This window comes from Vicugna pacos, chromosome 5 (assembly GCF_048564905.1).
Source record: "Vicugna pacos chromosome 5, VicPac4, whole genome shotgun sequence".
Classification (NCBI taxonomy): domain Eukaryota; kingdom Metazoa; phylum Chordata; class Mammalia; order Artiodactyla; family Camelidae; genus Vicugna; species Vicugna pacos.
In genome coordinates, this window is record NC_132991.1 from 79,329,108 (window position 1) to 79,355,541 (window position 26,434).

General features: G+C 49.5%; 1 protein-coding gene across 14 annotated transcripts in view; it reads right to left on the reverse strand.

Moving 5' to 3' along the window:
• The window catches only part of TNS1 (tensin 1), a 216,275-nt gene that overhangs the window by 130,072 nt on the left and 59,769 nt on the right, over nt 1-26,434 (reverse strand). For 3 of the 14 annotated variants that reach the window (XM_072961623.1, XM_072961621.1, XM_072961618.1), the window contains exon 1: nt 869-1,113. The exons of 10 other annotated variants lie outside the window; for them this stretch is intronic. The gene's annotated coding sequence lies outside the window, so the exon portion shown is untranslated. Of the gene's footprint in view, nt 1-868; nt 1,114-26,434 lie in introns of those variants that run through there. One more of the 14 variants, XM_072961625.1, reaches the window with a different exon arrangement.

A 26,434-nucleotide genomic window follows, 5' to 3' on the forward strand; every position in this document is an offset into this window, starting at 1 on the left:
GGGAGACAGACACTGAAGTTAGCTCTGTATGGATGCCCCGGCTCAGAAAGGAGTGGTAGGCAGGGCATCAGAGGGTCAGAGCAGGAGACGGCAGCAGTGGGGACAGAGGAAGGAGAAGGGGGCGAAAGGCAGCTGCGTATGTCTGTTCATTAACCACCTGGATTAGCTATTTCTGCCTAGAGGGGTGTAGAAGGAGTAAGAGCTGCTGGGTGGGGGAGGGTGGCATGGGGCACTCATGCCAGCCTGTGCCCACAGGCAAAGGAGCACGGACCCACGCTGAGGGGAGTGAAGATGGGAGACCTTTCCAGACCTGCCAGACCCTCATTTGCCGCCTTGGCTGCCCCCTGGGAGATGAGGGGTGGGAGCAAAAAGAGCCCCAGGGAGGAAGAAGGTGCCAGTAACTACTCCAGCCAGTGGCGGGGAAAGAAATGAAGAGGAAAAAATGCCCATGCCTGTGTGGTCATCCTCTCCTCCACGCAGCCCTGAGGTGGCTGGCAGGTAGGGGAAGGGACCCTGGAGCCTAAATCCCCCAACCTACCCCCTGCCTTGGTCAGTATGTCCCTCCCCACTCACCCTTGCTGGTCTGGGTCTCAAGCAGCCACTGACACCAGCAACTTCTCCAGCAAACAAAACTCCTTCTGACTGGTCTCTCTCAGAGCAGGGACAACCGCGCCCCAGACATCCCTGCCAGAACCAGACACTGAAGGCAGGGGACTGACAGGTCGGCCCTGAGGGGCTACCTAGCCCAGAGACACAGGATCAGGCGGGCTGACCGCCCCCTCCCCCAATTTACGCCCTGATCGTGGTCCTGACAGCATCAATGTCGGCAGCCAGTTACATAGAGCACACACTCACACCCCGCACTCACCTTTCCGGCAGAGAAGCCACTGGGTTGGGTGGGTGTCTGGGCTCACAGGACAGGGGCAGTGGGCAGTGATGGGGCAGCAGCTGTGGCTGGCAGAAAGCTGGTTGCCGAGAGGAGGGCGTGAGTGAGCCTTGTGTCCAGGCGGGGAGAGGGCGCAGGGAGCAGAGCTGGTCCCAGGGCCACTGCTGGGAGCAACTGAGCGAGGGCGCTGCTCGCCCGGCTCCCTCCCCCAGCAGCGGGCGGGCTATCGGCGCACCGCCTCCTTCCCCCTTCCCGGAGCCGGCCAGCAGTCCGCCCCGCCACCTCCTTTAACCCCTGAAGCACTCGGGCCAGGGCACTCAGGCCCAGCTCCCAGCTCGCCTGCTCGGTAGCAGAGCACGTCCGCCTGGGGCAAGGCATGCCAAGAAGGGTGGCCTCCTCTCTCCTTCAGCTACTGGCCCAGCAGCCTCCCTGGGGACCCATAGGGAGGGGCAGGGGGCTTGCTTGCAGGGTAGAGGTAGGGAAGGGGAGCGGGATGCCAAGAGGTCCAGGACCCCATGGAAGAGACAGAGCTGCAGAGAAACAGCTCAAGGGCTACTGGGTGAAGAAGGATGGTTGGTGAGACAATAATAATAAATAGCAAGTTTTACAAACCATTCTGCTTCATGTTGTTACCAACTCACTTTGTGACTGGAGACCTAGAATATCACTTCTGGTTTTTTTTTTTCCCTTATTTGGCAAATGTGGGGTAACAATCCTTGCTTTTTCCCTGCTCTGGGTTAGACATTTGTGACTGTACACTCAAAAGTGATTTGAATTGAACTCTGAGTTAAGGGAATGCATACTTCAACTCTCTTTGAAATACATCTGAAAAAAAAAGATGGATTGCCAAATAGATAGAAATGTGATAAAGCAAATACACCGAAGTGTTCATTATAGAATCAGGAAGTTTACTAAATCATCCTTTCAACTCTTCCATGTGTAAAAAGCTTTTTACGATGAAAAGCATTGGGGGAAATGTGATTTGAAAAGTTTGGAGTACCATGCAAATGATGAAAGTGAAGAAGCAGACAGGATTATTTTGAGCAGACAGGATTAATAAGGGAAAAGTCATTTGCCGTCCACTATCGGTATGTCGGACGTTTAAAGAATATTCTCTCTCTCACTTAATCTTCAAATCTCCCTTGTTATTTTAGCTGAAGAAAGTGACCTTGGAGCGGTTAGCTGACTTGTCCAAGACCACACAGGAGAGCGTAGAGAGCAACTCTGACCCTATATGGTCTCCAGAGCCAAGCTTCCCACCACCCAGCCCTTCAGAGATTGAAAGACCCTTCACTTTGACATGTGGGAGGTCCTGGGCCAATGACCTGCATGTCTGAGACTCAGTTTCCCCTGCTGGCCAATGATTTTGGATCCAAAGGTCTTCAAGACCTTTTCAGTTCTGATGCTCACTAATTTTATGAATCCAGCCAAACCTTTCCCCAGGCTTCAATTTTCCAAAGAGTAAAGTGACAGGGGAGCCCAGGAGGAACAAACAGCCTCAGGAAAGATTTGGGAGCATCTAGGGCCATGTCACTGGGATGATCAGCACATTAGAGGGCTGCTCCCCACCCCCTATCATCAGTGATAGGGAAGCCCAGGCGGATGGAGGGGGTGGAGAGGGGCACCTTCTCAGGACCTTATGTGGGGAGGGCAGAATAGAGGCATCACTGCATCCACCCGCTGCCTCCAGAGCAAGATGGCCTCATCCCTGCCCAGGTGGGAAGAGTCTGGCCTCCCAGAGTTCCAAGCTCCAGCGTCTCAGAACCTACCAGCCTTGACAGCGGCCTCAATCTGTGACATGAGTTCAATCAATCTCTGGCGCTGCCCAGAGATGGGAAAGACCTGGCCCCACAGAACATGCTTCTGAGACTGCATAGGGAAACCTGGCCCAGGCCTCCTCAGGCCCCTGTCCAGCTTTCACTGGCCCCAACTCTCCAGATAGCCTTATCCTGCCTAACCCACACACCCTCTGCAGACCAGGAGCAGCTCAGGACCTTGGGCCACCTGCAGTCAGGGGAGGGAAGTGGAAAGGTTCTAGGCTCTTCTAGAGGTGGAAGGGGGAGTTGACTATAAAAGTGGAACCTCTACTAGGTCACAGAATAGCAGAAGTCCCATCCTCCCCATCACCTGCTTCCAACCTACACCCACCATCATTCTGCTTGACCTCAAATAGTCCCAGGTCCCCATCGCCTACCATATCCAGTCCAAGCTCTGCAGCAGGACATTTGAGGCCCTCTGTGATGAGGCCCTGTCTTTGAAGCCTCCCTTTTAAATACTTAATTCTGCACAAAGCTGTACCAAGACAATTATTTGCAGACTTTTATCTTTAAAGCTATATAATCGCAAACCAAAAAACTGACTCTGCTAAGATATGGGGACCATGAGACTGGTACATGGATGCCCCAAGAGCACCCCACCCACATCAGGTCTGCGGCAGATCCAGGGGGCTCTGAGAGACACCATCCTCCAGCTGCTCTCATCTCCCACCCTAACTTCATTCCCTCTACCCCAGCCTTCCCACTCTGGCACCTGGGCACAGAATTCAGCAAGTCTCTAGAAACCACACAGAGGAATTAAGAGGAACTAGAGGATTTCAAAGAAGAGCAGCCTTTTCCTTTATTTCCAAGAGCTGTCCCACAGCTGATCTCACACACTTTCCCCAATCAGTCCCACCATCTCACACACACACACACACACACACACACACACACAGCCAGAACTGGTTCCTCAGAAGCCCACACAGTCCCTTTTCTCTCTCTCCCCTCCCCACTCCTCCTCCTCCCCTAGCCCTGAAAACTCAGGATTCCCAGGGTTTCCCATCTCCCAACCCCCTAACCCCCTCCCCTCTCCCTGAGCCAGCCCATGCCCCTTCCCTCCTCCCTCCCTCACTCCCATCCCCAAGCGCAAGACTGCACATCTGGTTCCAGTTGTGGTTGGTCCATTCAGGGGCAGGCCTGAGGGGGTTCTCATAAAACTGAATAATACCAGTGTTGGAGCCCAGTGCAGCTGGGGGAAGGGAGGGCAGGAGGCCTAAGAGGATGGGAGGGAGAGAAGCCTGCAGCAGGGAGGCAAGGAGAGACACAGAACCCAGAAAGGAGCAGGGCAGTGCCTGGCATCTAATAAGCATTCAATGGATGCTTGTTAAGGGAAGACAGACGCTAGAGAAACGGAGGGCAGAAAAACCAGGAGGAGAGAGTGGGACAAAGACTGAGTCAGAAACAGGGACCCAGAAGGAGGAAGGAGAGGGAGCTGGGGTTGATGGGACCGCCCATGAAGCTACAGAGAGGCCATTGAGAAGAGAGGGAAAATGAACCGTGCATGTTGGGGCCAGGTGCTGAATTAGGCATTGCTACAAGGAGAGGCGGGGATGCTACAGAAAGGGAGAGAGGGCTACTGAAAGACTGAGAAGAAAGGGCCAAGAGAAAGTCAAGAGAAAGAAAAGTGCCCAAGATTCAATGCCCAAGAGCACTGAATCCAGGTTTCCTAGAGGGGGCTGGAGGTCCACCCAGAGCTGATCTCATTTGCTCCCTCATTTCATTTTTGTCAATATTTAAACGCCCGCCCTGCACCCAAACTCTCCCTTGTGTTTCTCCATGCAGATCCCCATTAAAACCTGGAATGTGACTATGATTCTTCTCCCAGTCTTAGAGATGGGCTCAGAGCAGTTAAGGGACTCCTCCAACATCACAGAGCAACTGATGAAAGAGGCAGAATTTGGATCCAGATCTTCCAACTCAAGGCTCTGTCACCATATGGCACAAGTGGGAATGCCAGGCCCCGGCTCCCCCTCTGGAGGGCATCATGTCACTTGACCCTTACTCTCGAGAGGCCAGATTCCCAGGCTCTTAACAGGACTAAGGGGAAGCTCCTCTGAACTGACAGTTGACCACAAACACACAGCAGGGAGGGGATGGCTTCTTAAATCTTCCTAGGACAGGGAGAGGGGTGGTCTCCTGGGGAGTTGCTGGAGCTACCCTCTCCAGCACCCTTGGCCCTCACCCTCTTCCTCCCTCTCCACCACAGACCCTGAGGGGAGAGGCCCAGGGCCTCAGAATTCTGCTGCGCCAAACACAAAGCTGGCTGGGACCCAGGCCTCGGGGGTCACCCTAGACATGTGGTCAATGTCTGTGCATTTGGGTTGCGCCCTTCCCCTTCTGATCACACCACCCTCCTGCAGCTACAGATGAGTTTGGGCTGCCCCCTGGGATGTTTTCATCTCTGGGGCACCCTCTGGGACCTCCTGGCTGGGGCACCCTCTGGGACCTCCTGGCTAGGGCACCCTCCAGAGTTGATTCCAAAAGCCACACCCCACCCTGCTGCCCCACAGATCCCTTCTTCCTCCCTTCTTTCCAAAACTGGGCTTCACAGCCCAGGTCACTGGTCCTTTCCTTTTCTGTTTGTCATCCTTAACACTCAGGCCAGACCAAGGCAGGAGCAGGGGCACCCCCTCCTCACCGCAGTCCCCTATTTGCATCTCATTTACATGCATTCCCAGCATCTCTCAAAGTGCAGCAATGCCTCAGGCCCTTTGCCACACACTCCCCCAGGCAGGGAAAGCTCTAGGTCTTCCACATTCCAGCTTCCTACTCTCAGATTTGCACTGTAGTCTAAGGGTGGAGGATCAGAAGGGCAGGGAAAGCAAGAAAAAAGCGGCTTGCCAATAGTTTGTCCCCAAGACACATGCTAGCAGCCGTCCCCTCCTGGAGACTCCTGGAGTCTCAGTTTCCACCCAGGAGAGGCACTGGGATTCAGCACCAAGAGCCTCAGACTGGGAGTCAGGACCTCAAGTTCCAGCCCTGCTCAGCCACTGATGTCTTGGTGACCCAAGGTCACTCTCAGGCCCTCTTGGCTTTCATCTCCTCATCTGATAACCTCTCAGGTCCCTTAGAAGATTCCTCAGACACGTTTCCAAGCAGATGATGGTCCTTGGCAAAGAGTCACTGCTGGTGCCAGTTGACTACACACGAATCCCTGTCTCCCCGAGAAATGCAATTTTGAAGCTGGAAGGACCCTGAGATTTAGTTGCCTCCAGGACAGGATTCCCCTTAAGCCTATCCCAGTGATAATCAGAGCTCAGCCTGGATCCTTTCAGAGAGACCACACCCCCATCGCCTCACATACCCACATCCACCACCCTAACCCATTATTATAAGGTTCCGAGACTGGACGGTCGGGGAATCCCCAAACCCAGATTATCTGGGTTTCAGGAAGGTGTTGGCAGGATCCAGGCTGAAATGCCTAGAGACAAGAGAGAAAGCCGAGTGGATTCCTAGCCAGCAAGCCAAGGGATGTTGATTAATAGATCAATGTCAACTTTCTCACTTGCCAAAGGGCTCTGTCCTCTGCCCTGGCTTGTCCAACATACTTATCAGTAACTTAGGTGAAGACTTACAATGGAGGTTTACCAAGTACACGAAGAAAACAAAAAGTAGAAGGAAAAGCTAAGATGCCAAACTGAATCGAAGTGTAAAACTGACTTTACAAAAAAGCCAAAATTAGCAAGGGAACATTTCCCATGGGGTAGAGTCCTGAATTAAGGCTCAAAAGTTAAAAAAAAAAAAAAACTGAGTTAATCTTTGGAAAGGTCTAAGATTTGGTGAAAACAGAAATTCAGTTCAGCTGACAGCAGGCTATGGTTGCCCCTAAAAGGCATGTGCACTTTTGATTGCATTAATAGAGGTACAGAATCCAAACCAAAGGAGGTAAGGGTTCCACTCTACTCCACACTGCTCAGACACCATCAGAAATGTCAAGTCCTCGTCTATACTGTGTAAATCAAAGAGCATCCACAGGGGGACAACAGTACACACTCAATAAATATTTGTTGAATAAAAGCACAGGAGGGTTAAAGAAATAGGGTCCAATTTTTATTTCAGATGATACAGAAAGGATACAACATGTATCATCAAATACTGGAAAAACTCTCTCGGGAAGGTAAGCCAGGGCAAACGTCACTGCCCATATGCACTCCTTTTTCTTTCTGCTCCTTTTTCTGTGAATTCCTTGAAGCCTGGGACCATTTTCCATTCGCCTCTGAATGTCCAAGAAGCAGGAACAGCCAGGGGCTGAGCAGCTGCTAAGGACAGAGCAGCATCCTGACAAGGCCAGGTCAGCCGAGAGCCTGCTGGCCCCAGCATGAGAGCGGCCCTTTAGCCGAGCCAGCCAGGCTGGGAGAGGCAAGGAGCCAGGCTGGTGGCTGAACTTACACGTGCTGTCCCAGGCTGGCTCAAGTACTGGTCCACTGACCTCCCACCTCTACAACTACCCCCTTGCCACTGCCCAGTCGACCTGTGGGGACTGGCCCTAGCCAGCCACACTTGCCCCAAATCTGGAGCTGCCCACTGGCTCAGGTCCCACCAAACCTTGGGTTCCGCTCCCTCCTCTCTCTCATCACCGGCATGGCCTTCGTCCACCTCCTCACCCTTCTGTGCATCGACTTCCCTTCCCTGTACCCCCTTAAGTTACCCCGCATCTCACCATTCCTCCTCCTTAACATCTTCTCCTTAACATGTCCTCGTCCCTCCAGTGTTCCTCTTATGACTATCTCTCCTTGCCCTGGTTTCCACGGCAACGGGCTGTCGAAACTTTCACCCTTGTCCCACTCTCACCCTCTCCCCGTTTTTTTTTTAAATTATAAAGCACTTTCAGGATTGGACAGAGCTGGAGACTTCCCTCCTGAGGACTTAGGTTCCATCCCTAGAGATAATAATAATCATTTTGCTCCACCTTGAAGTGAGGTGCTACCCCTCCCAGGGTATGAGAATCAGAGAAACCTGGCCCCGCCCTGCTGGAGTTCAGGAGTGGAGGGAAGAGAGTCCAGGCTTTGGAGAGGCACAGACCGCACACGAAGCCTGGCCACCCACCCACTGGCAGTGTGACCTCAAGCAAGTCACTTAACCACTTTGAGTGCCGAGTGCAGAGTCTGTCCAGGGCAGCCCTTGGTACGGTTATGCTCCCCCCACATCCTCCTTCAAAGAAGCCATCACCGCGCCCACTCGAATCACAATTCATCTCTTCTTCCGATATATCATTTTGGTGTTGTTTAATAAATGCTCAAATTTATAGAATGCTTTCCATGTTCTTAGAGCTTTGTGGATATTAACTCACTTGAATCCTCTGAACAACCCTATGGATATTGACCATTATTGATCCTATTTTATAGATGAGGAAACTGACGTTCAGAGACATCGACTATGATTGTGACTCTTCTAGCTGAAGCAGCAGCATCAAGTCGGCAGGGACCTGGCAAGCTGACCTCCCACACAGCACGGGGCTCTCCGTGTGCCTGGCGTGCCACCAGCCTCTGCCTGCTCACCCCCCACCCTGAGCTCCCCCCACAGCCAAAGCAGCTCCCATCACTGGCTGCAGCCTACTTCCTGAGGCCCCGGGTCCGGCCTCAGGGAACAAATGCCTTCCAAGCTTTATTCAAAAATCATACACATGCAGACACACAGTCGCTCACCATCTCTCAGAGAAGTCGCTTCACAGGCTGGACATTCCCGGTCCTCCACAGTTTCTGGATCTTTCCACTTTCTAGGTGCTCAGTTGTTTCTCTGGTTCTGGTCCCTGACCAGGCAGCCCTCATCCCTTCATTTGTTCATTCACTCACCCATTCATTCAGCAAATGCTTTGTGAGTGCTGCCGTGGGTCAGGCCCTGTGCCCCAAAGCCCCTGTCAAAGCCAAGTACAGGGTCTGGAGGATGAGGAGACACTGAGCAAACCAAAGCACAGACATGTGACGTGCAGAGCGCTGAGCAACATGAAGGGGAAGCACAGAATGGTGGTGGGAGGGACCACCAACAGTCAGTGCACCCTCCACACGTGCCAGGCCCCGTCCACGCACAAGCTCATTCACTCCGCACCACGGCCCTGGGAGTGAGTGGGTGTTATTCTAACCTGCTTTGCACAGTTGTAGCAGCTCAGACACAAGAGGCGAAGTCACTTGCCCAAAGTCAATAAGAAGAAGACAGCAAAGAAGCAGTGGCAATGGGAGCAAAGCCCAGGTTGTACTCCTAACCGTGACACCATCTTATCTCTAGAGGCTCAGAGAAGGTTCCTTAGGATCAGTTCCCAAACTCATAACCCCACACACACACGTGCCAGCAGCAGCCTGATGGTGCAGAAGGCAGTGGGCCCGCCCTGGCATGACACAGACCCCACGCTCTGCTCCTGTCCGCATACCTAGTATGGCGCTGGCTTCACCAAGATGGTGGTCACCCTACTCCAGACCCTCTGCGTTTCTTCCACTTGAAGTCACCTTCAGACCTTTGACCTTTACCCTGGTGGGCTTCAAGGGGGCTGGAGGGACTGTCCAAAAGGATGTGAATGGATCCAGTGTCCAGTCACTCCCAGCAGAGCTTGGGTGAGAAATGACTCCTGGTCTCACCGATGGAACCTGGACGGGAGCAGGAAGGGCTACAAAGCCTGGGTAACAATCACCACAGCATCTTTCCAAGGCCACCCCATGGGGCTTACAAAATGTTGGTGAGAATTTAGAGTTGACCATCCTTATAGTGATATGGGTACAAGTAGGGAACCCCAATGTCACCACAGGGAGGAACTCAACGGAATCAACCCAGGACCAGGTGTCCAGCTCCCAACCCAACGCTCAGCCTAGCCCCCAGGAGAGCCAGTGCTGGGCTCACTGGGCAGGGACAGAAGCAGGAGGCTGTCCACATAACCGTGAAAAGGGAAAGAGCAGGGAGAAGGGAAAGGGCTCACAGGGCCTGGATGCTTGGGCTCCAGATATAGCACAGCCCTGCTCCCCACAAGATGACCAGACAGAGGCTGGGGTGGGGAGGATGAGCAGGGCGAGAAGCAACAGCTGGAGCCCCTCCCTCTGGGTGTTCCTCCCCAGGGACCCCACGGTGACTGTTTTCCTAGGAACATTGTGTTCAGGCTGTGAGTCTTGGCTCAAGCATCCTACTCTGGCAGACCTCCAGCTGCCTGTTTAATAATGTACAGCCAATCGGCCATTAACAGCAGATTCCACAAAAAAAAAAAAGTTTGGTGGTTGTTTTTGTTGTTGTTGGTTTTTTTTTTTCTTCTTCTTCCGGGTAGTTGGTGGTGGTTGTGAAAAACAAGTCTTCTCTGGCCGGCGTCCAGGGCAATCACAGCCTGCCCAGGCTCGGGGATCCTGGCAGATCCCACCTGCCTCTGCCCACCCCCACCCCACCACACAGAGGCGCCAAAGTGCCCGCTCCCACCCCCACATGCCTGGCGACACCCTGGGCCTGCTACCCTGGTGGAGGAGGTGGGGCAGCCGTCCTGGCACCTGGGAGTTCAAGGGAGGCCTAGGCGGGCCAAGGGAGAGGATGTGGGATGTGCTGGTGGGGGTAGAGGCGGGCAGGTGGGGGCCCAGGTCTAAACGGGGCCCGGCGCTTCCTAGGAATTTCACTCCTGTCTGGCCAAAGACGGAGCAGAAGGTGGGGCCAGGGTAGCCCAACCAGGTGTGAGGACCTCAGTCCGGAGCCGGCTATTCAGGCAGGACCAGGAGAGGAAGTGAGGATCTTGGGGCCTGCCCCCAGTCCTCTCCATCTGAGAGTCAGGATTTGCAGTAAGATACTGGGAGCTCAAAATCAAAGACTCATAGGTGGGCAGTTAGGGCAGAGAGTGGAAGCCTCAGTCCTGTAAGAAGCTGCATGGTGAACAGATGCGCCCTGGGCTGTCGGCAGAAGCTGGCCTGGGTGAGAAAGCCAGCCAGACTCTCCCTTCTCTCCATCCCGGCAACAGACTGCCAACCCAGAAATGTGAGCAAGGCAGAAAGAGCTTCGATAGCCTTTCTTGGTAGAAAAAGCTACCAAGAGCCAAGGGGCGCCGTCCTTACGGCTCCGCCGTGCATCCTGGTGACCCTGGAGCAGTCTTGCGCCCTCTCTAGGCCTCCGTCTCATTGTCATGCCATGAGCGGAATGAGCTGGGGGTCTCCCACCCCGCCTGAAGGTCTCAGCCAGAGAGGGACTGCAAAGGCCAGATGCAGGGCAGACAGAGGGGTCCACGGTCATGATGACGATGGCGATGCGTTATCATTTATCAGGCTCTGAGTATGTTCCAGGCACTGTATTTTTTTGTCCCCCAGTAACTCTTCTAGGCAGGTACTATTATTATCACCATCATACAGATGAGGAGACTGAGGCTTGGAGAGGTTAAGTCACTTACCCAAAGTCACAAGGCTAGTGACTGATGGAGGCAGGACTTGGACTCAGGCCAGTTGACCTCAGGGCTCTTTACCATGCGGCCTTGGAGAGTCCAATCAAGGGGAGTGGCCCAGACCTCAAGTCTGGAGAATCCCAGCAGCCCCTTCTGCCTACCCTGCACACCTGCCTGCTGTCCCCTCCTCCGCACCCAGCCTCCCAGCCTCTTACCACATCCAGGTAGTATCATCAGCCTCCCCTCCTTTACTTCCCTCCTGCTCCCTAGGCCTCCTCGGGGATTCCTGCTTCCCCCAGGCACAGGTACACACAGACACAGACACACAATCATGCACACTCACACTTACTCATACATGCACACGCTCATGCACGCATGAGTGCACAGGTACCTACACACTGCACACAAGTATATGCACTTAAATCCATGTGTACACACAGGCATGAAAATGAGTACAGATACACAAGCACACTCTTTGCACACACATGCCAGTGCTTAAAGGCCCCCAAAGAACCACACTGACATGCAAATTTGCACCCACACAGGCACATGCCCCACCCACGTACATGTGGATCCATGCACATGCACACACACACACATACATACAGGCACACACATGAGCTCCAGCCACAGGAGGTTCAGTGCAGGCACCCGCAGGCTGTCTGGGCAGGCAGAGCTGGACAGGTGTCTGCCATGCCACCCGGGTGGTTATTCCAAAGGCGAGAAGGCTGCCGGCTAATAATACCGCAGCACATTCTTGGCCAGAGATAAGCAGCCCCAAACATCCTCGGCACGTTCCGGCCTCGGTGTCTCACTCTTTTGGATTCCACCCACCCGCAGCGCCGTCCTGGAGGTGCCCCAGAAGCCGGCGCCACCAACACAGACGCCTTGGCAGGGGCCTGGCAGTCTCCCATCTCCAGGGACCCCTCAGAGACACCCACCCACACAAGCAAGAGAGGAGGGCTGTGTTCATCCTGAGAAGTGGACTAAACTACAGGCTGTCCTCCCTGCATTCCAGGCCCCCCAAGCTAGGCAAACACACCCTGCACCACCTCCATCTGAGCGCACCTCGGCCAGGCAGAGCCTGAGGCAATAGGGAAGCTACAGGAGCCCCCCGCCAACACCACAGGGTGTTTGGACGCCTCATCTCACCCCATCCTCTCCACAACTCAATGACATCACTGCTGCTGCTCTTCCATAGATGAGGGGACTGAGGCTCACTGAGACCCCATGGATAGGGAAGAAAACCCAAAATTTGAACCCAGGTCTTCCATCTCCTAAGCCAGGACCTCAAACAACCCTCCTTCATGGCTGACCCTTAAATCACATATTTTCAGTGCCACTGGATAGATCAGGGACATCTCAGGGATCGTCTTTCTCAGGGAAAAGCCTTGTGTTCATTACAGGCTCAGAAACGGGGACTCTCAGTAACACACATGAGGGCAATACCCCTACAAAGTTGTCAGGCGTTAGGAGGAGTTCTGGGGCATCTGTAGCTGCCTTTGGGCAGGAGGGGTATCCTTGGGACAAAGGACGGGAGGACATGAGCCCTCCTTTCCCCCAAGTCACAGAGCACTTTGGAGGAAACTTGGGAGAGAAAGGGGCCCCCCAATCATGGAGTCAAGAGGGAGGAGAGGTCTTTGGATTTTAGGGCTGAGGGGTTAAGGACGAAGGGTTGAGGGGATCAGGATGAAGGGCTGGGACTTGGGGAACAAGGTAGGACCCTGAGGATAACACATGTATACAGAGTCCTGAAAGGCACAGCAGAAGGGAGTGACATGGACACAGAGAAAAGTCAGACAGGAAAGAGAACAAAGATGTGAAGATGTGGAGGTGAAACCTGAGATACCGGAAGGGAAGAGACAGCAGAGAGAGAATACACGGGGCGAGGGGCTGGAAAGTTCTATTGGACCTTGGTGGGGCCCTCACTCACATTCAGAGGCTGCAGCTCTAAAGTCTGGGTGCCCACACATGCACGTGCATGCATATGCACACACCTAAGCCTCAAACATCCCTCTTGGTGACTCAGTCAACGCGGTCAAGCACTGTTCTGGGCATTTCTCAAATGAGAACATTGAGACCCAGGGAACAGCTGCAGCCTCTTCAAAGATGCCGAGGATCTCGAGGAGAAATCTAGGAAGAGGGCCCACTTAAGTACCCCCATCCTCTCAACTTCCCAGGAGACAAAGGACTGAGGCATGAGACCTCAGGAGCAGAGGCAGGAGAGGAAGAACACAAGGCCCGGGGACTGGGGGCATGACTTTCCCAGCCCCAGGGAGTTGGGATCAGAGGAGCAGAGCAGCGTCCCAAGCTTGCGACCAGGCTCAGAGAGGGCAGGACCTTGGCTGGCAATGAAAGCAAGAGTGCAGGGGCCCCAGGCAGGGAGGGCCCCGGAGGGGAGCGCAACTAAAAGCAGGGGTGTGTTCCCACGAGGCCTTGGCCAGCCCTAGGCCAATCGTCCAGTAAGGCTTCCCAGAGCCTCATGACCCCACAACCAGCCCCTTCGGTCCTGTCCGCTGGCCCCCACTCCCAGCAAACCAGGCAGCCTTACATGGGCATCTCAGGGACATAGTATTCATCAGATGAGGCATTGAGGGAGATGGGCACAGGAGCTCCCCGCCACCCTGCCTAACTTCACCCAAGAAGCACCCACTGCCTCTCCTTCCAGAGCTCCTCCTTCCTGGGGACAAGCAGTGGGCCGGCCAGGCCAAAGCTGGGGAGGGGAAGCTGGAAATGCGAGGGATTTTGGGCTCCTGATTTCACATCCAACTGGACAGAGACACTGGTTAGGAGCCTGGAGGGAAACTGTGCTGGAGAAAAAGGATGGATGAGAGAGGAGACAGGTAAAAACTGGAATAAGGACCCATCAGAAAAAGTTATCATGTATGATCCATTGATTGGTGAAGAGACAGAGGCAATGATACATGTAGACACAGGATTATTACAGAAACAGAGAGACTACAGCACAGTTTCCAAGTCCATCTGCCTCACTCAAACTAACTGGAACAAGACATTTTTGAGATAATCAGAGAAAACTGAGCACAGACTAGGTATTAGCGGCTCCTAAGAAAATGTTACTAATTATGTTGACTGTGATAATGGTATTACGGTAATGTTAAAATTAAAAGCCCTTATCTGTTAAGGATACGTAAAAGTATTTACAGTGAAATGATATAACGTCTGGGATTTGCTTTAAAAACACTCCAGCCAGAAAAAAAAAAGTGACAGGGGAGTGATGAATCAAAAACAGCAAAATATTGATAGCTTTTGAAGCAGAAGTATGGGTACAAAGGAGTACTATTCTTTGTATACTATTCTTCTTGCTTCTGTATATGTTTCAAATCTCTGGTAATTAAGAATTGACCAAAAAAAAAAAATCTATAAGAGAGAGAAGTTCATCTGACCACTGTTACCTAAAGTATGACATTCAAGATGATTTTCATTGGAAACGTGGCTCAATAATTTTATTTTTTTTTGTATTTAGCAACAGATTAAAAATACATAATCATAGATTAAGCCCATAAGTTCTATCACCTAGTAAAAGGTTAAAAAAAAAAAGCAAGTCATTTTTTTTAAATGAAGTAATAGTGCAAGGTGATGATGACTGATGTGGTAAATGGGAAAGGAGAACGAGCCTGACAGTGGTTGGGAAAGCAGCGAGCTCACCCACACCGCCCCCCACGTGGGAAGCCGATACACAGCCCCACAGTGGGAGTCATTCACCCCCTACCCGGGCTCTCGTCTGCAACCTGAGCACGCAGGTACGTGGCTACACCGGACACGGCGGCCCCAGAGGTTGGACCCGGTGGCTGGTGCTGCATAGCTGGGATGGAGAGCGATGATGCTGCTGGGTGACGCAGGGTGCAATGCTGCGATTTATCAAGGGCAGCTCGGGCCTGGCTTTGCTCTTCCAGTATCTCCAGTCCCTAGACTGTCCTTTGAGGTAGACAATATCATGCCCACTTAGAGATGCGGAAACTGTGACGCAGAGAGATTATGGGACTTTCTCAAGGCCTCAAGGCCAGTGGGTGGCAGAGTCAGGATTCAAGCCTACATCTCCCTGACACCCAAGCCTGCTCGCTGAACTTCGAAGGCAGGCAGGTAGCACACTGGAGAGGGCTGCCTGCTTGCCCAGATCTGACTGTATGCCTCTAGAAACCAGGGAAGGAAAGAGGAGGGACATTAACTTTCCTCCATAAAGCTCTCAGCACCCAGGAGATGCCCACCCATCTCTTCTGGAGCTGAGATGCCCCAGGAGGCTCCAGGCCCCCAAGCAAGTCTGGCCTCCCGTGCTTGCATCTCCTCTCAGGACCAGTTCCTGTGTCCAGGGTTGAGCCTAATGCTGCTGGTGGGCTGGTGGAGGGGGGGCTGTGTGAGGTGGTGCAAGCAGCTTGACCTCTCTGAGCCTCAGTTCCCCTCTCTTCACCACCTTCCCCTCCCTGTCCAGGCTAAAACTGGAACAATAATAATAGTAACCTCCCCATGGCGCTGTCTTGAGAATTCATTGACACAATCCACGTAGTGTGCCTCACTGCTTAATAAATGGTAACCACCATTATTATTATTATCATCTATCCTGTCCGAGGCCCACAGCTGGGGCCTTTGGCATTCAAGGCTCTGATGAGGGAAGAAGAAGGAAGTGGCAGGGTGGGCAGCAGCCCTCAGGACAAAGGAGGGGTGAGTGGCAGCAGCTCAACCTCATCTTCTCCAGGAATGCAGGACCCGTGGCTGGGAGGGTGGGGGGCAAGGGGATGCCTCGCCGCTGAGGTCAGGCCCTATTCGGAGCTGGCAGCTAGTTTATCATCCTCCCTGGTGAGGGTGAGGGGAGGGGGGAAGGGGGGAGCAAGGGAAGGAGGAGGAGTGGCAGCTGCAGAAGGCAGTGGGAGGACTCCCTATAGGGGAGGAACTCACTCCTGTACCTCGGTCCTGGGAGACCAGTCCCCTCAGTGAGCGGTGGGGCAGAAGGAGTGCCAGCTTTACACAAAGTTGCCCCTACTCATCACCCCAGCCAGAAAGAGGACATGGGCCCCACAAGGTATGCCATCTCCAAAGCTCTTCATAGCAACCCATGAGCTAGACAGAGGAGAAAACTTAGGCTGGACTGGTCCAGCTCATGGCCCAAGGATGCTCACTGACACCAGTCCCATCTCCTGTTCCACCACCCCAGAGGTGGATACAGGGGTGGCATGAGAACAAATGAGGTTGTAAGGGGCACGGCTGGACTGCACTGTTTTCCCTAAGTCAGCACAAGACAGCCTGGGACCCCAGGATTCTCCTCGGCTCCTCATCCTGCCCCGCTACAGACACACACAGCACCTGTACAGGAAGGCCTGGCCCTCACCTGCCAAACACAACCACTTCTGTTCTTGAGATTCCAGCCACGTAGTCCCAGCTGCCCCTTCAGTCCCCTGGGGCCCCTTCCCAGGCTCCCACCAGCACCTCCAAGAACTAACCCAACCCCCTCCAGCTGCGATTTCAACTTGTTTCCTCCTAGGTTGCCCTCCATGAAGAGCAAGAAAATAATCTGGTGACAATGTCTGGTACCCACTCCTCTCCTGAAACTAGAAATGCCCTGGGCCTCAGTTTCCCTTATGGAAAGAAGGGGAATAACTGACACGCGGGGGGTGGAAGGAACGTCAAGGCCCCCCAGCAGGGGAGATTTGGGGGATATATTTAGGGTTTTCCTCTTGCATGAAGGCCCCTTTCCCCTTCTCTTTCTACATCTCCTTCCCCAACTTTGGGAAAGCCAGGCATCTCACCCCCACCTCCTCAGCAGCCTGAGAACTTTCGGGAACCCTGTCCAGTTAGAGAGCCTTGCTCAGCATCTGTGGGCCCCTTGCAGGTTCGAGTACCAGAAGGTCTCCCTGCATCTCCAATTATTGCCCATCTGACTTCAGGATATTAAACACGCAAGCACACATTCACGCGTGTACACACCCGTAGCCACAACTCCTGCCTGGGCTCTGTGGTTAATCCACTTTGGACTCCCTGACTACCCTCTTCCAAAGTGATCAGATCAGAAAGAGGAACAGCTGCTGCTAACAGCACCTCCACCTCTCCCAGGAAGGAGGGGTACCCCAGGTGTGTCCCCAGATAGGTGGCTGCAAGTCCTGGAAGGTACCTGAAGCCAAGCCCTGGGGCGGGGGCTGGGGCCCACTCAGGCTTCCAAGGCAGGCATTTGAAATCCTTCTTCTGAATCCACCCACCCCAGAACAATGATTCTCCCCTTTTACAGATAAAAGGATTTGCCCAAGCTCTCACAGAGGGCAGGAAGCAAAGGTCAAACCTGGAAACTAAAGAGGCCTGAACCAGAACTGCATACTTCCATCCCAAACCAGCCTGAGGAGGCCCCTGTATTCTCCATCCACCCACCCTTGTTGACTTACAGAAAGCTAAATGACCTTCTTGCTTCCTAAACAATGGATGAGTGTGATGGTTAGTTTTCTGTGTCAACTTGACTAGATTAGAGTACCCAGTGATTTCATCAAACACTAATCTAGGTGTGTGTGAAGGTATTTTGTAGATAGGTTTATATCTACAGTCAACTGGCCTTACATAAAAGGAAATTACTCTCAATAATATGGGTGGGCCTCATCCAATCAGTTGAAGAGCAAAAACTGAGGCTTCCTGGAGAAGAAATTCTAACTCAAGACTGCAACATCAACTCCTACCTGAGTTGCCAGCCTGCCATCCCGCCCTACAGATTTCAGACTTGCCAGTCCTCACAGCTGCGTTAGCCAATTCCTTAAAATAATCCTCTTCATGTAAATATCCTGTTGGTTCTGTTCCTTGGAGAACCCTGACCGCTACAGAGAGCAAATAAGAGAGGTCAAAAACCACGGGTCCTACCAACTTAAAAGACTTCTCAGTGGCCAGAGCTGGGTCAATTTGATCCAAGAAAAATAATGATAAAAATAATGATTATAACCTATAAAATAAAGTGATATCCAGGTTCCAAACTGATATCCACAAATAATTGAATAAATAAACGGAAGATAAGGGACAGTTCTTTACAGCAGAACTCCAATTAATAAATGTAGAAGGAATGATGGAAATAGAAAATCAAATAAACCCAAACAGGGACATTCTGCAAAATAATTGAGCAGGACTCTTCAGAAGGGCCAAAGTCACGGGAGAGAAAACAAGACTGAGGAACTGTCCCACCTTAGCATGGGCTGAGAGGTCATGAAGAAATGCAGAGTGGGATCTGAAACTGGATCCTGGATCTGAAAAGAGGTAGTAAAGGAAACACTGGCCAAATTCAACTAAGATCTGTAGATTAGTTAATAGCATCAGATCAATGTTAATTTCCTGGTTTTCATGATTGTGCAACAGTCCCATAAGATGTCAACATTCAGAAAAACTGAGAAAAGGAATATTAGTACTCTTTGTTCCATTTTTGCAAGTTTTCTGTAAGTTTAAAATCATTTCAAAATTTAAAAAAAATTTAAGTGGGTCTTAAAGAAGACCACAGATTAGGGGTTAAAATGAGATTCAGAGGAGCGTTAAAGAATTAAGTCCTTGGGAGAGAAGAAGGATTCGACCTGGAAAGGTGTCCAGATGCCTCAGAATCAGACAGGGGATGTTCAGACTAAGAGGGCAGAGGAGGAATAATGCAGACGGCTCAGGGAGCAGAGCAAACAGATCTGGCTGAGGGATAAGGTGACACACGTAGAATGCACGGGTATTCTAGCTCTGGAATCATCACCTGGAGAGAGCCAGACTCGACATCTAATGATAATAACCACGATGCCACCACCACAACCACAGCTGTCACAAATCACTGGCTACTGTGCACCAGGAGCTGAAAAGCACACTCCATATCTAGCTAATTTAGTTCTCCCCACAACCCTATAGGAAGGTTTTTAAGACCTGTTTTTGGATGAGAAACTGAGAACGGGGGCACTTCAGAAAATAGTCCAAGTTCATTCAGCTGTAAGCAAGGAAAGCAGGAAACAAATCCAGCTCTGACTCCTGAGCTCCCAAGTATTAACACCAAAAAGACCTTCACTGCCTCCAATCCAAACTCCCTCCCTACAACACAATATGGCTGCTGAGAGCTCACCATCTCACAAGACAGCCCAGTCAAGTGGGGACCATCCAGTTGTCTTCCCTGGAGATCCAGGTAGGCTTAGTAAAGCACAACTTCCTCTATTTAACCTCACTGTGGCCTCTGTCCTGGGGCTCCATTCACAGGGGAGCCGTGATGATAATTGCTGGTAATTATCTATTGCTCTAAACGCTTTAGACATATTCACTCTTTCAATTCTCACAATAATCTTAGGAGGCAGGGTCTATTTTTATGCCGTTTATAGATCAGAAACCTAAGTCACAAAGAGACTAAGCAACTTGCCCAGTTACAGAGTTAGTGAGCGTTGAAGATGGAAAGTCAGACTCGGGGTCGGGGATGATCACCACACCACCTCCAGGTCAGACTGTCTCCTCAAGGCTCTCCCTGAGTCTGGGTTCAACTCCCAGGTCCCAGTTCCACCTGTATGAACACATCGCTCAACCATTGTAGCCTGTTTCCTCCTCTGTGCCCTAGGGGATTATACTAATGCCTATCTTTTAGTGGTGTTGTGAGGATTAGATTAAATGATCCTGTCTGTGTAAGGATAGAGGATCCTTGCAAACTGGAGACTAATGGTGGAATTCAAGCCAGTATGATTTTCGGAGTGCAGGAAAGGGTATTGGAGCTTTTCTGCGGCTACTCCAATCACACATGACCCACAAGTGACCTTCCTTCCCTGCTTCCTTGAACAGAACCTGGTTTGAACCCAGACACCTCTGGACACCCTCGCTTGGGTGCCCAGGTCCAGCAGGTGGAAACAGGCCAGGGGGTTAATCTGTGACTCGCTCTGTGCTTTGCTCTGCCCCAGGACACACATACCCCTCTCCTCCTAATGGCCCCCCGCTAACATCCCATCTCGCCTGCCTGCTGGCTGCCAGGAACAATTGGCCAAGTCATTCATCAGCCAGGGGCCAAAACCCTCAGAGACAAGGGAGCAGGGGCCTCATAGGTTCCGGGTGGGGCGGAGCAGGAGGACATGGGACCAGGAGGAGACTGTGGGGGGCCAGCAGGTGACCACAGGTGGAGGAATCGATGAGGGGGAGGGGAAGGGAGTGTGGGCCATGGTCATTCTTGTGACTCTGGCCAGGCCTGCTGCCTGGTGGATTTCTGGGACACTTCTCTGTTTGTTATCCTTGGGTCTCAGAGTAACAGAATAAGAGTTATCATCTATCGAGGAAGAGCCTATTACCTGCCAGGATTTTACCTACATTTTCTCTAATCCTCACACCAACTTTGCAAGGTGGCTAATCCATATCAATGTCACCATTTTTATACCGATGAGGAAACCAGCCTCAGAGGTGGAGCAATTTGTCTGATAGAACAAAGCTCGTGTAAATGGCAGAGTCAAGATCCACCTGAGCCCACGGCCAGAGGGGCTCCACCTTCGCCAGGACATCTAGGCTCCGGCATCGGTTTTAGGTCAGTGGATTGAAAGGCTCAGAAGGTTAAGACTGAGTCATGGCCTCCAGGGAGAGCCGAGCAGGGGAGCATCCTCAAGAGGCATCTCGGGGTCCTTCTTCAGGACCAGCAGCTCTCAGGCACAGGCAGACGCCCCAGGAGGGGAAGCCCACCTCACCCCCATTCTCCCTGCTTGGCCAGCTCCAGCAGGCACTGAAGACCCCCCCAGCTAAAAGTCAGAAGCAGCCAGGGAGGGAGAAGCAGTCAGAAGCATGGACCAGGGGTTCAGGAGTCACCTCCCCTCCCAGGCAACTGATAGGACTTCTAACCTGCCCTGGCCCCCCTGCCCTCTCCTTACACCATAGACCCCGGCCCTCACCAGATTCCTCACACTCGTTCTTAGTGGGAATCCGCTGGCCTTTGTTCCCTCCTGCATGTTCCGCCACATGTCCTGTTTCAAGGAGACCCCAGGATTTCCCTCTACTGTCTCCCTCTCTGGCTCCAATTCTCCAGCCCCTATTTGCCCTTCTCTCCCTGCTCTATGTTCCCACCCTCCCCCTTCCTAACTCCTACAGTCTCTCAGATGCAGCGAACCCCTGTGTAATGTTTACACAAACCCAGAGTCAGAAACGCCGAAAAATATGAGACCTTTTGGGAGCCACATTCCAGGAAAATGAGAAGCCAGTCACAGCTCAGTGTCACTTTCTCCTCCAGCCTTGGGAGGAGGGGGGTGCACTAACTGACTGCTTATGACACACTCCAGGCCTACTTATTAACCCCCAAAGGCCCTACACTCTCGGAGAGAACGCTAGAAAGACTGGGGGGAGGGGTGGTTGTTCCAACTTCTTGCAATTTACTATAAAGCAGAGATAAAATGGCTTCCCACCCAAGACCTACCTCATCCTTGACCCCCAGGGAAAACAGAAGCCAGGAGAACAGAGGCCAGAGGAACCAGTGGCTTCCTGGAGGCCCTTGTCCAGTGGAGTTGAAGAGGAGTTTCCAGGGGGCAAACACACATTAATCAGGTGCTATCAAGGGATCCCAGCATCAGAATCACTGAGGGTGTTAGATAATAATGCAGCTCCGTGAGCCCAAGCCAAGACTCACTGAACCAAAGTGAAGGGTGGCAGGAATATGCTTAATGGGCTCCCCAGGTGAGGCTGAGGCCCACTGACAGGTGATGTGAGGGACTGGTGACTCATGGCTCATCTCCTTAGAAATCAGAAAATGAACCACAGCAGCAGAGAGTAAAGGCTGAAGATGGAAAAGTAAGAAGTAAAAAGGTTTTAGAGCCAGACACTCAGACCTGAGCTGGAACCCCAAGTCCACTGCCTGCTGGCTGCGTGACTGCTGCAAAACACTTCACCTCAGTTTCTCATTTTACAGTGTGACCAATTATATCTGCTTTATGTGTGGTTTTTTAAGGATTTAGTGAGACGAGTGCCAAGCCACCATGCAGAGAACACTCAGTAAACAGTGGCTATAAACAAAGTGATTACCGTGAAAAACCCTGTAAGAATTAGAGAGAAAGTAGGTTCTTTGAAAAGGTCAACAAACTTGATAAGCTTTTAGTAGACTGACCAGGAGAGGAAAAAAAAAGAGAGAGAGAAGAATTAAATTACTACAATCAGAAATGAAAGAGGGGATATTATCACTGACCTCACGGACATAAAAAGAATTATGAAGGAATACTATGAACAATTGTATGGCAATTAGTCAGATCGCTAAGATGAAATGGACAAATTCCTAGAAAGACAAACTACCAAAACTGACTTAAGAAGAAATAGAAAATCTGAATAGACAAATATATCACAAATAAAGAGATTAAATTAGCATCAAAACACTACACACAGAGAAAAGCCCATGCCCAGACAACTTCACACATGAATTCTACCACACATTTAAAGAGCAATCAGTATCAACTCTTCACAAACTCTTCCAAAAAGTAGAAGAGGGGCAAACACCTTCCAACTCATTCTATGAGGCCAGTATTACCTTTATATCAAAACCAGACAAAGACATTACAAGAAAATTAAAACTAAAGACCGATATCTCTTATGAATAGAGGTGCAAAAACTTCCAACAAAATACCAGAAACCAAATCCAGCAACATGTAATAGCAAGAATTATACATCATGACCAAACAGGGATATATCCCAGGAATGCAAAGTTGTTTTAACATCTGAAAATCAATTACTGTAATACACCATATCAATAGAATAAAAAACCAAAACCACAAGATCATCTCAATAGATACATAAAAAGATTTGACAAAATCCACCACCATTTCCTGATTTTAAAAATACTCAACAAACTAGAAATAGAAGGAAATGTCCTCAACGTGATAAAGGGCATCAGCTAACGTACTTGATGGTGAAAGACCACATGCTTTTCCCCTAAGATCAAAAGCAAGATAAGAATTTCCCCTCTTGCCACTTCTAGTCAACACTGTACTGGAGGTTCTAGCCAGGCAGTTAAGCAGAAAAAAAAAAAAAAAGAAAGAAAGAAATAAAAGGCATTCAGTTTAGAAAGGAAGAAATACAACTATCTCTATTCACAGATGAAATGCTCTTGTATGTAGAAAATTCTAAGGAATCCTTTAAAAACTACTAGAATTAAGGGGGAGGATATAGCTCAACTGGTAGAGTGCATGCTTAGCATACACAAGGCCCTGAGGTCAATCCCCAGCACTTCCTCTAAAAATAAAAAACAAATAAGTAAACCTAATTATCCCTCCCTCCAAAAAAATTTTTTAAAAACTATTAGAATTAATAAATGAGTTCATGAAGGTTGCAAGATAAATCATCAGTATACAAAAATCAATTGTATTTCTATATATTGGCAATAAGCAATCTGAAAGTATAATTAAGAAAAACAATTCCATTTAAAATAGCATTAAAAAGAATAAAATACTTATTTAGCCAAAAAAAGTATAAAACTTTTATACTCTGAAAACTATGAATCAGTATGGAAAGTAATTTAAAAAGATATAAATAAATGGAAAGATATCCCACACTCACAGATCAGAAGACTCAATATTGTTAAGATGGCAATACTCTCGAAATTGGTCTGCAGATCCAAGTTAATCCTTACTACGATCCTAGTTGGCTGCTTTGTAAAAATTGATAGGTTGATCCTAAAATTCAAATGAAAACTCAAGGGACCCAGAATATACAAAACAATCTTGAAAGAGAAGAACAAATTTGGAAGACTCACACTTACCAATTTCAAAACTTACTTCAAAACAACAATAATCAAAATAGTGTGACACTGGTGTAAGGGTAAACATAGTCTTATTCCATTCTCAATGAAATACAGTAAAGAGTTCAGAAATAAACCCTCACATCTATAGTCAACTGATTTTTGACAAGGTTGCCAAGATCATTCAGTGAAGAAAGAATGGTCTTTTCAACAAATGGTTCTGGGACAACTGAATAGGCACATGAAAAAAAAGGACGCAGTTGAGCCCTTTCCTCACACCATATACAAACATTAACTCAAAATGGATAAAGACCTAATTGCAACAACCCAAACTATAAAACTTAGAAGAAAACATAGGAGTAAATATGACTAAAGATTTGACTTTAGCCTATGACACCAAAAGCACAAGCCATAAAAGAAAAAGATAAACAAACTGGACAGTATCCAAATTTTAAAACTGTATGCTACAAAGTAAAAAGACAAGCCACAGAATGGGGAAAAAAAAATACCTCAAGCCACATATCTGATAAGAGATTTGTGTCCTGAACATATAAAGAACTCTTACAACTCAATAATAGCAAGGCAAATAACCTAATGTTTTTTAATGGGGAAAGAATTTGAGTAAACATTTCTCAAAAAAAGATATACAAATGACCATTAAGCACATAAAAAGATATTCAACATCATTGGTCATCAGGGAAATTAAATCAAAACCACAATGAGATATCATTTCATATCTACTAGGATGGATAAAATCAAAAAGTCAAATAATTGCTGATGAGGATGTAGAGAAATCAGAATCTTCATACATTGCTGGTGAGAACTTAAAATGGTGCAGCTATGTTATAAGTTGAATTGTGTGTCATCCCCCCCAAAAAAGATACGTTGAAGTCCTAATCCACCAGGACCTCAGAGTGTGACCTTACTTGGAAGTAGTGTCTTTACAGAGTTAAAGTGCAATCATTATGGTGGGTCTTAATGCAATATGACTGGTGTCCTTCTAAAACTTTGGACCCAGAGACAGACAGACACAGAGGGAAGAGGATAAGAATACACACATGGCAAATACCATGTGAAGACAAGATTAAAGTGAAGCATCTATAACCCAAGAAACACCAAAGCTCTCTATTGGAAGCTAGAAGAAGTGAGGAAGGATTCCCCCTACAGTTTTCAGAGGAGTATGGTCCTGCCAACACCTTGATTTTGGACTTCCAGCCTCCAGAACTATGGGACAATAAATTTCTGTTATTTTAAGTCAGTCTGTGGAACTTTGTCACAGCAAACCTAGAAAACTCATATAAACTACTTTGGAAAACAGCCTGGCAGTTCTTCAAAAAGTTAAATGTAGAGTTATGATATGACCCTGTCATTCCACTCCTAGGTTTGCATATCCAAGAGAAGTAAAAACATATGCCCACACAAAAACTTGTACATGAATATTCATGGTGGTATTATTCACAATAACCAAAAGGTGCAAACAACTCAAATGTCCATCAGCTGATAAATGGATACACAAAATGTGGTATACTGCTACAACAGAGTATTATGTGGCCATAAAAAAGGATGTACCTTGAAAGCATGCTAAGTGAAAGAAGCCAACCCGAAATAACATACATTCTATTATTCCATTTCTATGAAATCTCCAGAATAGGGAACTATTCTGAAGAGACAGAAAGCAGATTAGTGGTTGCTTAGGGCTGGGGCTAGGGGAGAGGGATTGAAGAGGGACAGTTAGGGTTTCTTTTCAAGGTGATGAAATGTTCTACTATTGACCGTGGCGATGGCTGCACAATATTGAATACACAAAAAAACACTGAATTGTATACTTGAAATGGGTGCACTGTATGGTATGTGAATTACATCTCAATAAAGTTGTTATTTTTTAAAAAGAGTAAGCGCTTGACCACAGAAAGCTCTATTACACACTTGGCGCTGTGCCGGGTGCTCACCAAGTCAGCAAGGACAGAGATGGGTCTTCAGAAGCTGCAGACCAGCAGTTCTCAAATTCGGCTGCAAATTCACCTGGGAAGCTTTCATTTAAATCAACATTATTGAGATGTAATTTATATATAAGAAATGCATCCCTTTTAAGTATATAGTTCAGTAAGTCTGTCAAATATACGTATATATATATATATACACTCTGGATAACCACCACCACAATCAAGATAAAGAGAATCTGTATCACTCTCAAAAAAGTTCCCTTGCACCCTTTTGCAGTCAATCTTCCCACCATACACCCCCAGTTCCAGGAAACTACTAATCTGCTTTTTGTCATGATAGTTCTGCCTTGTCAAGAATTTCATTAAAATTGAGCCATCTAGCATGTACTCCTTTCCATCTGGTTTCTTTCACTAAGCACAGTATTTCTGAGATTCATCCATGATGCTACAGGTAACAATAGTTCACTCATTTTTATTACCGAGTAGTATTCCACTGGACCTTTAGATCACAATTTGTCCCTTCACCTGTTTTTGAATATTCAGGTTTTTCTAGTTTGGGGCAATTGCGAATAAAACTGCTATGAATTTTCATACAAGCCTTTCTGTGGACATGTCTCCATTTCTCTTGGGTAAATACCTTAGAGTGGAATTGCTGGGTCAGAGGGCAAGTATGTTTATCTTTATAAAAGGAACAGTCAAACTGTTTTCCAGAAAGGTTGTACCAATGTACCCTCGCACCCCTGGTTGCCACTTGCAAAAACTCCAATGCCCAGATCATGCCCCAAACCA